The sequence below is a fragment of the Colobus angolensis genome, unplaced genomic scaffold (genome assembly GCF_000951035.1).
Source record: "Colobus angolensis palliatus isolate OR3802 unplaced genomic scaffold, Cang.pa_1.0 Scaffold464, whole genome shotgun sequence".
In the NCBI taxonomy this organism is placed as follows: domain Eukaryota; kingdom Metazoa; phylum Chordata; class Mammalia; order Primates; family Cercopithecidae; genus Colobus; species Colobus angolensis.
The window spans coordinates 989,259-1,000,675 of NW_012118088.1; positions in this window are offsets into that span (position 1 = coordinate 989,259).

Genomic DNA, 11,417 nt, shown 5'->3' on the forward strand with positions numbered 1-11,417 from the left:
AGACAGAAGTGGGAGGATTGCTGCGTGTCAGTAAAACTTTATTTATATGACCGGGCACAATGGCTTATGCCTGTAATCCCAGCACTTTGGGAGACTGAGATGGGAGGATTGCTTGAGCCCAGGATTTCAAGACCAGCCTAGGCAACATAATGAGACCTCATCTCTACAAAAAAATAAATAAATAAATAAATAATATTAGCTAGGTGTGGTAGTGGCACGTGTGGTCCAAGCTACTTGGGGGGCTGAGGTGGGAGGATCACTTGACCCCCAGGAGGTCGACGCTGCAGTGAGCTGAGATTGAGCCACTGCATTCCAGCTTGGGCAACAGATCAAGACCCTGTCTTAAAAAAAAAACATAAAATAATTTTATTTATAGATGCTGAAATCTGAATTTTTCCTAATTTTTACGTGTCACAAAATAGTATTTTTCTTTTGATTCTTTTTCAGTGATTTAAAATGTAGGGCTGGGCACAGTAGCTCACACCTGCAATCCCAGTGCTTTGGGAAGCCAAGGTGGAAGGATCACTTGAGGCCAAGAGTGCAAGACCAGCCTGGGCAATGTAGTGAGACCCCCAACTCCACAAAAAATTTAAAAATCGGCTGGGTGAAGTGACAGATGTCTTTAATCCCACTTACTCAGAAGGCTGAGGTGGGAGGATAACCAGAGCCGAAGAGTTCAAGGTTACAGTGAACCGTGATCACATCACTGCACTCCAGCCTGGACAACAGAGCAAGACTGTGTCTCTAATAAAAATAAAAACTAAAACCATTTTTAGTTCGAGGCCCATACAAAAGCAGCCAGTGTCAGGCAGGACGGACCCTCTAACAATGCACATGAAACTTCACTTTCTTCTGAACTCACTCTGAGTCAGGCCTGGGAAGACCTTTTAGAGATAAAAGCTACCCTGGTCCCTACGGAATCCAGCTTCTGACACTTGTCTCCATGCTCCTGGGAACTTCAGCCCCTCGGGCCTCCTTGCACTTCTTCCAAGAGGCCAAATCCTTCAAACTCAGGGCTTCCAGAGAGTCCTCTCTCTCTCTCTGAACCGGAAGCACCTGCCTATCCACAAGCTGTGTGATCCTGGAATTGTGTTTGTCTTCTTTTCCATGATGCTTCCGGGGCCCAACATAGTGCTTAGCATAGAGTAAGTGCTCAAAAAATGTACAGGAAATTTAACCTCACAACAATCTTTCAAGGTAGTGGCGTATACACCAGTGGGGAAACTGAGGCTCAGAAAGACTAACTTACCCAAGGCCATACTGTATTCTTTTTTGGCAGAAAGGAAGAGACAAGGCCTTTCTCTGTTGCCCAGGTTGGAGTGCAGTGGCACCATCTTGGCTCACTGCAACCTCTGCCTCCCGGGCTCAAGTGATCCTACTGCCTCAGCCTCCCAAGTAGCCACACACATGCGTAAGTTCTGGTTGGACTTAACCCTCACAAAGCCAGGTCCAGGAGGTCCTGGTTTTCACTAGAAATGTCAGTGCGCTCTCCTCCAAGGCCCCTTGATATCCTCAGCACCACAATGCCTGGCAAATTTTGTTTATTTTTTGGTAGAGATGAAGTCTCACTTTGTTGCCCAAGCTGGTCTCAAACTCCTGGACTCAAGTGATCGGCCCGCCTTGGCCTCCCAGAGTGCTGGGATTATGGGCGTGAACCACTGTGCCCAGCCATATTGTATTCTTCAGCACAATGATCTGTTGCCCAGGTACTCTGAAAATGTCTTAAATTCTGGTGCCACTACCAACTATCTGGTGCCCTTGGGCGAGTCACTCCATCTCTCTGTGCCTCAGTTTGCTCATCAGTAAAATGCGTATGATAGTAATAACTAGGTGTTCTCTGTTGTTATGAGGATTAAATGAGTTCTAGATCCAAAATGTGTAGAAATGTACCTGACACAACAACAATTGTCTATTCAATTCCCAGCTCTGAAGGAGACAGAGATCTTAGGTCTGGGCACGAAATGGATTCATCCTTCAGCCCTGGGTTGACACGACCCCTAGAACTCTTTGTGGGCTAGCATTGCCATTCAGCCCTTAGGGCTGAGGATGTCGAGGGGCCTTAGAGGAGAGCTCACTGACATTTCTAGTGAAAACCAGGACCTCTCGGACCTGGCTTCGTGGGGGTTAAGTCCAACCAGAACGTGTTTATTTTCCCCTGTGTCTGGAAGGGCCTCTCTGGTCTCCATGGCAACGCGATTTCCTGTCCTGGTTTTCTCTTGGATGAGATACCTGCTGAATGCAGAGGCGTCTGGGCAAAGGCTTGGGGTGGAGACGGTCTCTGGGGCAGTTCACTTTAACCGCTTCCCCCACGCAAGCCGAGAGTCCGGCCTGGCCAGGGCCCGTGTCACCAGAGCCTTTGTTCACCAAGTCCAGACATCCAATTTAGGATGACATCATGGAATCCAGCTTGGAATCCTTGTTACGCCCCATTTTCTTTCTTTCTTCCTTTCCAAGGGTTTTGTTTCTTCTTGAGGCTGCAGAAACAGAGGCTCACGCACATCCCCAATTTGCTAAGAATATTTCTAAACCCTTCTCATCACAGGCCATCCCCTGTGTCTGGGCGCTTCATAAATAATTATTTACTCATTCTTTCTTTCATTTGTCAGTCATTTGATTCATTCAACAAACATTTGCATAGTAGATTAAGCGCCAAAATGATGTTGGAGCTGAAGAAGCAGAGAACAGATCTGTCTTCTCTCAAAGAGCCTCTACTTGGTAACTGGAGAGAGGCATGTAAATAACTAAGCACTACACAATAGGATCGGTGCAGTGACAGAGGTCTCTGCAGGGGTGGTATGACGTCACCATGGGAAGCCCAATCTCTGCTTTCTGCCTGCATTTGGATTACCCTCCTAAACCCCATGACCTTAGGTAAATCTTACTCTGAGCCTCAGTATTCTCATCTGTAAAATGGGGGTAACGATGGCACCTACTTGGATGGTTGGGAGTCTGCATTTGGAGTGGGACAGACATTCAGATTTCAGCTCTACCACTTACTAGCTCTGTGTCCTTGGGCAAGTTACTTATCCTCTCTGTTAAATGGGGACTGTCCTAGTACCCACTTCACAGAGCTTTTTGAGGTTTAAATAAGTGAATGCATGCACTTAGAACAATGCTTTTAGACTTGCCTGTCTTAACTACTGCTACCTCAAGGAACCCTGTGAGCCCATAGGAGGGAGATACTAGGTCTCCCTGGGGAATTAGAGGATGGGCCCTACCAGAGGAGGCAGCATCTAGATAATTAGCTACTTACATAATATCCATTCAATTGTCTACATCTCCCCTACTTGAGTGATGTTAGAGATCTTGTCTGCCTCCTTTCTCCATCTTATCTCCACCTCCTAGTAAAGCCCAAGGAGGTGGAACTCAATGGATGTGTGGATGATGAATGACTAAAGGATGAATTCTGGCCTCTTTATCATGGCACTTAAGGTCTTTTTTTGGGTAAGATCCTCTTAGTCTGATTTCTGGAAATTCTTCTTGGCCCTACTGCCTTGGGCTGTAATTGTAACAAACCTTAATAAGCCATGCATGGCCAGGTACACTGGCTCACGCCTGTAATCCCAACACTTTGAGAGGCCAAAGCAGGAGGATCTCTTGAGTCCAGAAGTTCAACATCAGCCTAAGCAACATAGTGAGACACCCCCCTCCCATCTCTACAAAAATATTTTAAAAATTAGCCGGGTGTGGTGATGTGTACCTGTAGTCCCAGCTAGTCTAGAGCCTGAGGCAGGAAGATCACTTGAGTCCCGGGAAATCCAGGCTGCAATGAGCTATGGTCATGTTACTACACTCCAGTCTGGGTGACAGAGCGAGAGAAAGAGAAGGAGAAGGAGAGGAAAATGAAGAAGAGAAGAAGAGGCGGAAGAAGAAGGAGAAGGAGAAGGAAAAGGAGAAGGAGAAAGAGAAGCCTATTCTAACTTTCTTGGACATCCTTCTTTTCTTAGCTAGTAGGTGAAACCCTACTCATTCTTGTATTCATATACTCACATTGTATCAAAATAGCAATTGTGATAATTGAAGGGATGCTGTGCAGGCTTCTACAAGCTACACTGTGAATGAGATGGTGTCCTCTCACCAGGATCCTTTCCACGTCCTCTCCACCCTTCTGGAGCCACTTGAGGCATTGACCCTCACCTCCAGGGAAGCAGGAAAAGTGTGGAGCCTGATGGATAAAACCAATTCTATTTCATCCTCCGTGTCAGCGATTGATTCAGAAATCCAGGCTTAAGTCAATGGCATTTGCCTGGAGATAAAGATTGATTTTAAGACTGGGCAATGACCCAACTAGGTCCAGTGAGGTCCAGAGGGAAATCAGACAAGGGGCTCCTGATCCTTAAGAGGAAACCTCAAGATGCACACATCTCTCCCCTTCTGGACTTCGCTAAGTGTAGAAGTGAGGCCAGCACTGTAGCTGCTTTCTCTCTACGAGCCTAGGAATGCAACCTATATAGGAATGAACCAAGGGCAATGCACCCAGAGCCACTGGGTCATATCAGACTTGAACTCTACTCAGAATCAGGACTTTATGGATACAGTGAATTTCCACATTGGTTAAGCCAGTTAGAGGTATGTTTTGGTTTAAAAAAAAAATTGTCATGGCCAGGCACAATGGCTCATGCCTGTAACCCAGCATTTTGGGAGGCCGACGCCGGAGGATCGCTTGAGCCCAGGAGTTCGGGACTGTCATGGTCTGTAATCATGTAACTGCACTCTAGCCTGTGCAGCAGAGCCCAGACCCTATCTCCAAAAGACAAAATCAACAAACAAAAAAGAAACACAAACAAACAAAAAGCCAGGAACATCCTAACTATGCTAATTGATACAAAGGTAACGAACTATCGTAACTGATATAAACGTGGGAATCTGACCTGGACAGAGAGTTGGCATCCAACCACTTGGAGATAACTAACCATCAAGCTGCAACACAGACACAAACAAACAAGCAACATAGGTTCTTCCAGAGAAGAGTGACACGATCAGAGCCAACGCTTTAGGAAGAGCCCTCTGGTGGCAGCCAGAAAAGTGGACAGGATTTGAGACTAGAGGCTTGGCCATGCAGCAAGAGGATGTCTGATATGGACATGGATCAAGGGCAGATTGAAGAAGACATTTAGGAGTGAGGCTGAAATCCACACATTGATGAGAGTTCTTCCTCAGACTCCAAATGTTCTTAGTCCATGAAACCACATGACAGGCCTGGAGAAAATTTAGGAATATTCATTTATTCGTTCATTCATTCATCTATTCATTCATTTATCCATTCAGCACATTTTCACCGGGCTCCTATGTGCTGGCACTGGGCTAGCTGCTAGGGATACAGCAATGAACAAGACAGATATAAATTGCTGCCCTTATAGAGTGCACATTTTAGTGAAGGAACAGACAATAAACAAAATGAATAAGTACACATGGAAAGTCAGTTATACGGTGATACATGCTATGAGAAAAAAAGTTTTTTGAGACAGGGTCTCACTCTGTTACCTAGGCTAAAATGCAGCCGTGCAATCATAGCTCACTGAACACTCAAACCCCTGGGCTCAAGCGATCCTCCTGCCTCAACCTCCCAGTTAGCTAGGACTACAGGCGCCTACCACCGTGCCTGGCTAATTTTTAAAAATTTTGTAGAGACTGGGTCTCATTATGTTGCCTAGGCTGGTCTCAAACTCCTAGGCTCAAAGTAAAAAAAAAAATTTTTTTTTTTTGAGATAGGGTCTCATTCTGTCACCCAGGCTGGAGCACATGGCTCACTGAAGTCTCAACCTCCTGGGCTCAAGCAATCTTCTTGTCACAGCCTCTTGAGTATCTGAAACTACAGGCACATGCCACCACGCCCAGCTAATTGTTGTATTACTTGTAGAGATGGGATCTCTCTACGAGCCTAGGAATGCAGCCTATATAGGAATGAACCAAGGGCAATGCACCCAGAGCCACTGGGTCAAATCAGACTTGAACTCTACTCAGAATAAGGACTTTATGGATACAGTGAATTTCCACATTGATTAAGCCAGTTAGAGGTATGTTTTGGTTTAAAAATAGAAATTGCCTCTGAAAATTGCATCTAATGGGATGCCCAGGCTGGTCTCAAACTCCTGACCTTAAGTGATCCTCCCACCTCAGTCTCCCACAATGCTGAGATTACAGGCATAAGCCACCGTGCCTGGCCAAGAAAAAGAAAAATTTTAATGGAAAATGAATAGGAAATAACAAGGAAGGGAAATTATTTAGCCAGAAGTTCCCAATATATGGTCTTCAAAAGTAGAGTTGTTTTTGTTTTTTTTTTTTTCCAACAAAAAGCTTCAAGGGATGGTATCTTTCTGTATTCTATGACAAATCAGATGCACAAAAATGGGTGCCTACTACATGAAAACAAAAAGCATTGGTCTAATCTGTTCACAAGTATTATTTTACTTCATCTCCATTTCATAGATAAAGGAAACAAAAGTCAGTGATGTAAAGAAAGTCACCCAAGATAGCACAGTGGCAGTAGTTCTGAACCCAAATCTATTCAACAACAAATACTTCGCTTTGCTTTTTGACTGTATGCCAACCCGGTAGGCATACACGAGTTTTCACCATATTGGTCAGGCTGGTCTTGAACTCCTGACCTCAGGGGATCCACCTGCCTCGGCCTCCCAAAGTGCTGGGATTATAGGCGTGAGCCACCGTGCCTGGCCCCTAATGAAATCTTTCAAATGTGTTTCATGGGAAGAAATACAAGGTCTTTGGAGGGTAAAGATAGTTAAGCCTGCTCTCAAGCCCTGACTAGCCTTTTCTCTAATCAATATTCTTTTCCTTTTTTAGAAACAGAGTCTTGCTCTGTCACCCAGGCTGGGGTGCAGTGGTGCAATCACAGCTCACTGCAACCTCGAACTCCTGGCCTCAAGTCATCCTCCCGCGTTGGCCTTTCAAAGTGTTGGGATAACAGGCGTGACCCACTGCGCCCAACCCATTTTACATTTTTAAATAAAGCATCAAGCGCACAGACAACAATACAATGTAGATTCTGGAGAAAAAGGAAACATTTAGAAAAACATCTGAAAGGGACTGAAAGGGCCAGACAAGGCAGCTCACGCCTGTAATCCCAGCACTTTGGGAAGCTAAGGTGGGCAGATTAGTTGAGACCAGGAGTTGGAGAACAGCCTGGCCAACATGACGAAACTCATCTCTACTAAAAATACAAAAATTAGCCGGGCGTGGTGGCGCGTGCCTCTAGTCCCAGCTACTCAGGAGGCTGAGGTGGGAGGATCACTTGAACCCAGGAGGTGGAGGTTGCAGTGAGCTAAGATTGTGCTACAGTACTCCAGCCTGGGCAACAGAGCGAGACTCTGTCTCAAGAAAAAAAAAGAAACAAAAGAAGGAAGGGAGGGAGGGAGGGAAGGAAGGAAAAAAGGACGGACATCTGGAAGGATACACTATAAATTCAGTGAACTGAGCAGAAAAGAGAAGCCCAGGACTGACAGTGGCGGTTGAAGTCCCCTTCGCCCTTATCTGCTAGGTTTTACCTTTTTTAAAGGAGGATATATTCATATATTATGTGTGCAATTAAAATAATTTTCTAGGGCCGGGCGCGGTGGCTCACGCCTGTAATCCCAGCACTTTGGGAGGCCGAGGCGGGCGGATCAGGAGGTCAGAAGATTGAGACCACGGTGAAACCCCGTCTCTACTAAAAATACAAAAACAGCCCAGCGTGGTGGCGGGCACTTGTAGTTCCAGATACTCAGGTGACTGAGGCAGGACAATGATGTGAACCTGGAAGGCAGAGCTTGCAGTGAGCTGAGATCGTGCCACTGCACCCCAGCCTGGGTGACAGAGCGAGACTCCATCTCAAAACAAAACAAAATAAAATAAAATAATTTTCTAGCAAGTTAACTTACAATTTAAAATAAAGAATGAGTGAATAGGAGAGGAGCGAGGCAACACCAAGTCACGGTGTCCACAAAGTATACTTGGCTTTGCTTTTCGACCTTTGGGTCTCTAACATGGGGTTTCCATGCTACAGGGTTTGTTTTGTACAAGAAAGAGACAGGGAGTCATTTCTCTGAAATCTGGTTGAGTCGTGGCTCTAAGTAGCAAAGATCTTCACACTTCTTGGTCTATTTCAGGCCTCCAACAAACCTTAGGGAACCTCTGGAGATTGTAATTTTAAAATGCAAAAGGGAGGCCGGGAGTGGTGGCTTGCGCCTGTAATCCCAACACTTTGGGAGGCTGAGGCGGGTGGATCACTTGAGGCCAGGAGTTCGAAAGCAGCCTGGTCAACATGGTGAAACCTGTCTCTACTAAAACTACAAAAATTAGCTGGGCATGGTGGCGGGCACCTGTAGTCCCAGCTACTCGGGAGGCTGAGGCAAGAGACTCACTTGAACCCAGGAGATGGAGATTGCAGTGAGCTGAGATCGCACCACTGCACTCCAGCCTGGGTGACAGCACGAGCCTCCATCTCAAAAAATAAAAATAAAATAAAATAAAATAAAATAGAAAAGGGGAGATAAGTAAAATAAAATAGAAAAGAGGCTGCAGTGAGCTGTGACTGTGCCACTGCATTCCCGCCTAGGCGACAGAGCAAGACCCTGTCTTAATTATGTATGTGTGTGTGTGTGTGTGTGTGTGTGTATATATATATATATGGTTTCATGCTATACATGTAACTCTGAAATTTACACTCTTTGTCTAAGAGGTGGTCAATTCTAGACATCTAACACCTCACCAGGAGCTGTTCTTAGTGAAAACTACGGGAGGAAAAACAGGTGCACTAATATTTATCACAGTTCCTGTAGGCACTAGACACTGCACTAAACTACTTATCACAAATCTCAGAGGTCTCAGATTTGAGCCAAAGTCATATTTACATTCGGGTAAATATATTCCCAACTGTAGTATACTTAAAATAATAATTTAATAAGCAGAATGATCCTATGAAAAATAATAATAAATACACTCATACTATTAAGATGATGTAGTGAGATATTGACTCATTTTATTTCCAGTGGATTTCCCTCCCTTGCTCTAAGAAGGAAACCGAACTTTGTGTTCTCTCACCAGAATAGGGTTGCAATGGCTCACACCTTCAATTCCAGTACTTTGGGAGGCCAAGGTGGGAAGATCGCTTGAGTCCAGGAGTTCCAGACCAGCCTAAGCAAAGTGAGATCCAGTCTCTACAAAAAATAAAAAATTAGGCCAGGCACAGTAGCTCATGCCTGTAATCCCAGCAATTTGGGAGGCCGAGGCAGGCAGATCACTTGAGGTCAGGAGTTCAAGACCAGCCTGGCCAAGATGGTGAAACCCTATCTCCACTAAAAATACAAAAATTAGCCCAGCATGGTGGTACACGCCTGTAATCCCAGCTACTCGGGAGGCTGAGGCAGGAGAATCGTTTGAATCTGGGAGGCAGAAGTTGCAGTGAGCCGAGATCGCAGCACTGCACTCCAGCCTGGGCGACAGAGCAAGACTGCATCTCAAAATACATAAACAAATAAAATATAGAATTATCCAGGTGTGGTGTCATGCACCTGTCATCCTAGCTACTCAGGAGACTGAGATGGAAGGATTGATTGAGCCCAGGAGGTCAAGACAAGCCTGGGCAACATGGCAAAACCCCATCTCTACAAAAAATACAAACATTATCTGAATATGGTAGCATGTGCCTATAGTCCTAGCTACTCAGAGGGCTGAGATGGGAAGATCAGTTGAGCCCAGGATGTCGCGGCTGTAGTGAGCCAAGACCGCCACTGCACTCCAGCATGGGTGACAGAGTGAAACCCTATCTCAAAAAAATTTTTTAAAAAGACGGTTGATTAACATGGAAGAAAGTAGAAGTAAACCCAAAAACAATGCTTATTTCTGGCTTTGTTTTTCAACATATTATTGTCCTCGGACATATATGGGGTCATCCCCAAGGACAAGAGGAGAAACACAAGTATCTCAAAGGGAGGAAGGGCAGAGCAGTGACAGCCAAGGGGAGCAGAAGAGTCCCCAGGACTAGAAATGGGCCAGAGACTGGCAGACCCCACAAGAATAGAGGATCCACGTCTCTCCTCTTACAACACCCTGGGAAAGTGACAGTGCTTTAGAGGGAAAGGACCTCGTGGCGGACACTTGGTCTCTTGCCTGAGGCTCCCAGCATAGCCAGCCCCCGTGTCCGACCCTTAGCACAAGAGCAGCCAAGCCCCCTATTTCCAAAAACCCAACACGTGGACACAATGACCCTAACTGCAGTGATCCAAGTATAAGACTAGTGAGCCTTGCTGGGCGCGGTGGCTCACGCTTGTAATCCCAGCACTTTGGGAGGCCGAGGCGGGTGAATCACGATGTCAGGAGATCGACACCATCCTGGCTAACATGGTGAAACCCTGTCTCTACTAAAAATACAAAAAATTAGCTGGGTATGGCAGCATGTGCCTGTAGTCCCAGCTACTCAGGAGGCTGAAGCAGGAGAACCGCTTGAACCCGGGAGGCAGAGTTGCAGTGAGCCGAGATCGCGCCACTGCACCACTCCAGCTTGGGTGACAGAGCAAGACTCCATCTCAAAAAAAAATTTAATAAAAAAGGCTAGTGAGCCAAGAGAAGCCCAGTCAGGAGGATCACTTGAGGCCAGGAGTTTGAGATCAGCCTGGGCAACGTAGGAAGAGCCTATCTCTACAAAAATGTAAAAATTAGCTGGGTGTGGTGCTGTGCACCTATAACCCCAGTTACATGGGAGGCTGAGGCAGGAGGATCACTTGAGCTCAGGAGGTCAAGCCTGCAGTGAGCTATGATCACACCACTGCACTCCAGCCTGAGTGACAGAGCGAGACCCCCCTTAAAACAAATTTGGAATAATTGTGAGCCGTCTCTGGACCACTGCCCTGCCCTCTGATGGCTGAGCTGAAACTTTCTCCAGACTTGTTGGGCTGTTGGGGCCCCTCAGCTTTAATTTGTTTCAGAAAACCCACATCGGATAATGTGACATTGCTCGCTGGCACTGGAGGGTACTGGGTGGGCCCTGTGCTAAGTTCTTCATGTGCACCATCTCATTTAATCTCATAATAAAGGCGTTTCTGTTTTCCTCCTCTTGTAGCTAAAGAAACAGAAACTCTGGGAAGTGAGGTCAGGCAGTGAGCCAGTGGTGGAAGGAAACTGTACTCCAAGGGTATGTGATACTGATTGAAGGGTGTGTATAAAATCATCCCAAGTTATGATGGCTACCTGTGTCAGCTATGGTGCTTTCCAGCTGCAAGTCACAGAAGCCCAGTGCATAAAAGCCCAGAAGCTTTTATGTTTTTACTTTGTATACATACATACACACACACACACACACATATATATATATATATATATATTTTGAGACAGAGTCTCACTCTGTCACCCAGGTTGGAGTGCAGTTGCAAGACCTCAGCTCACTGCAACCTCCGCCTCCCAGGTTCAAGTGATTCTCCTGC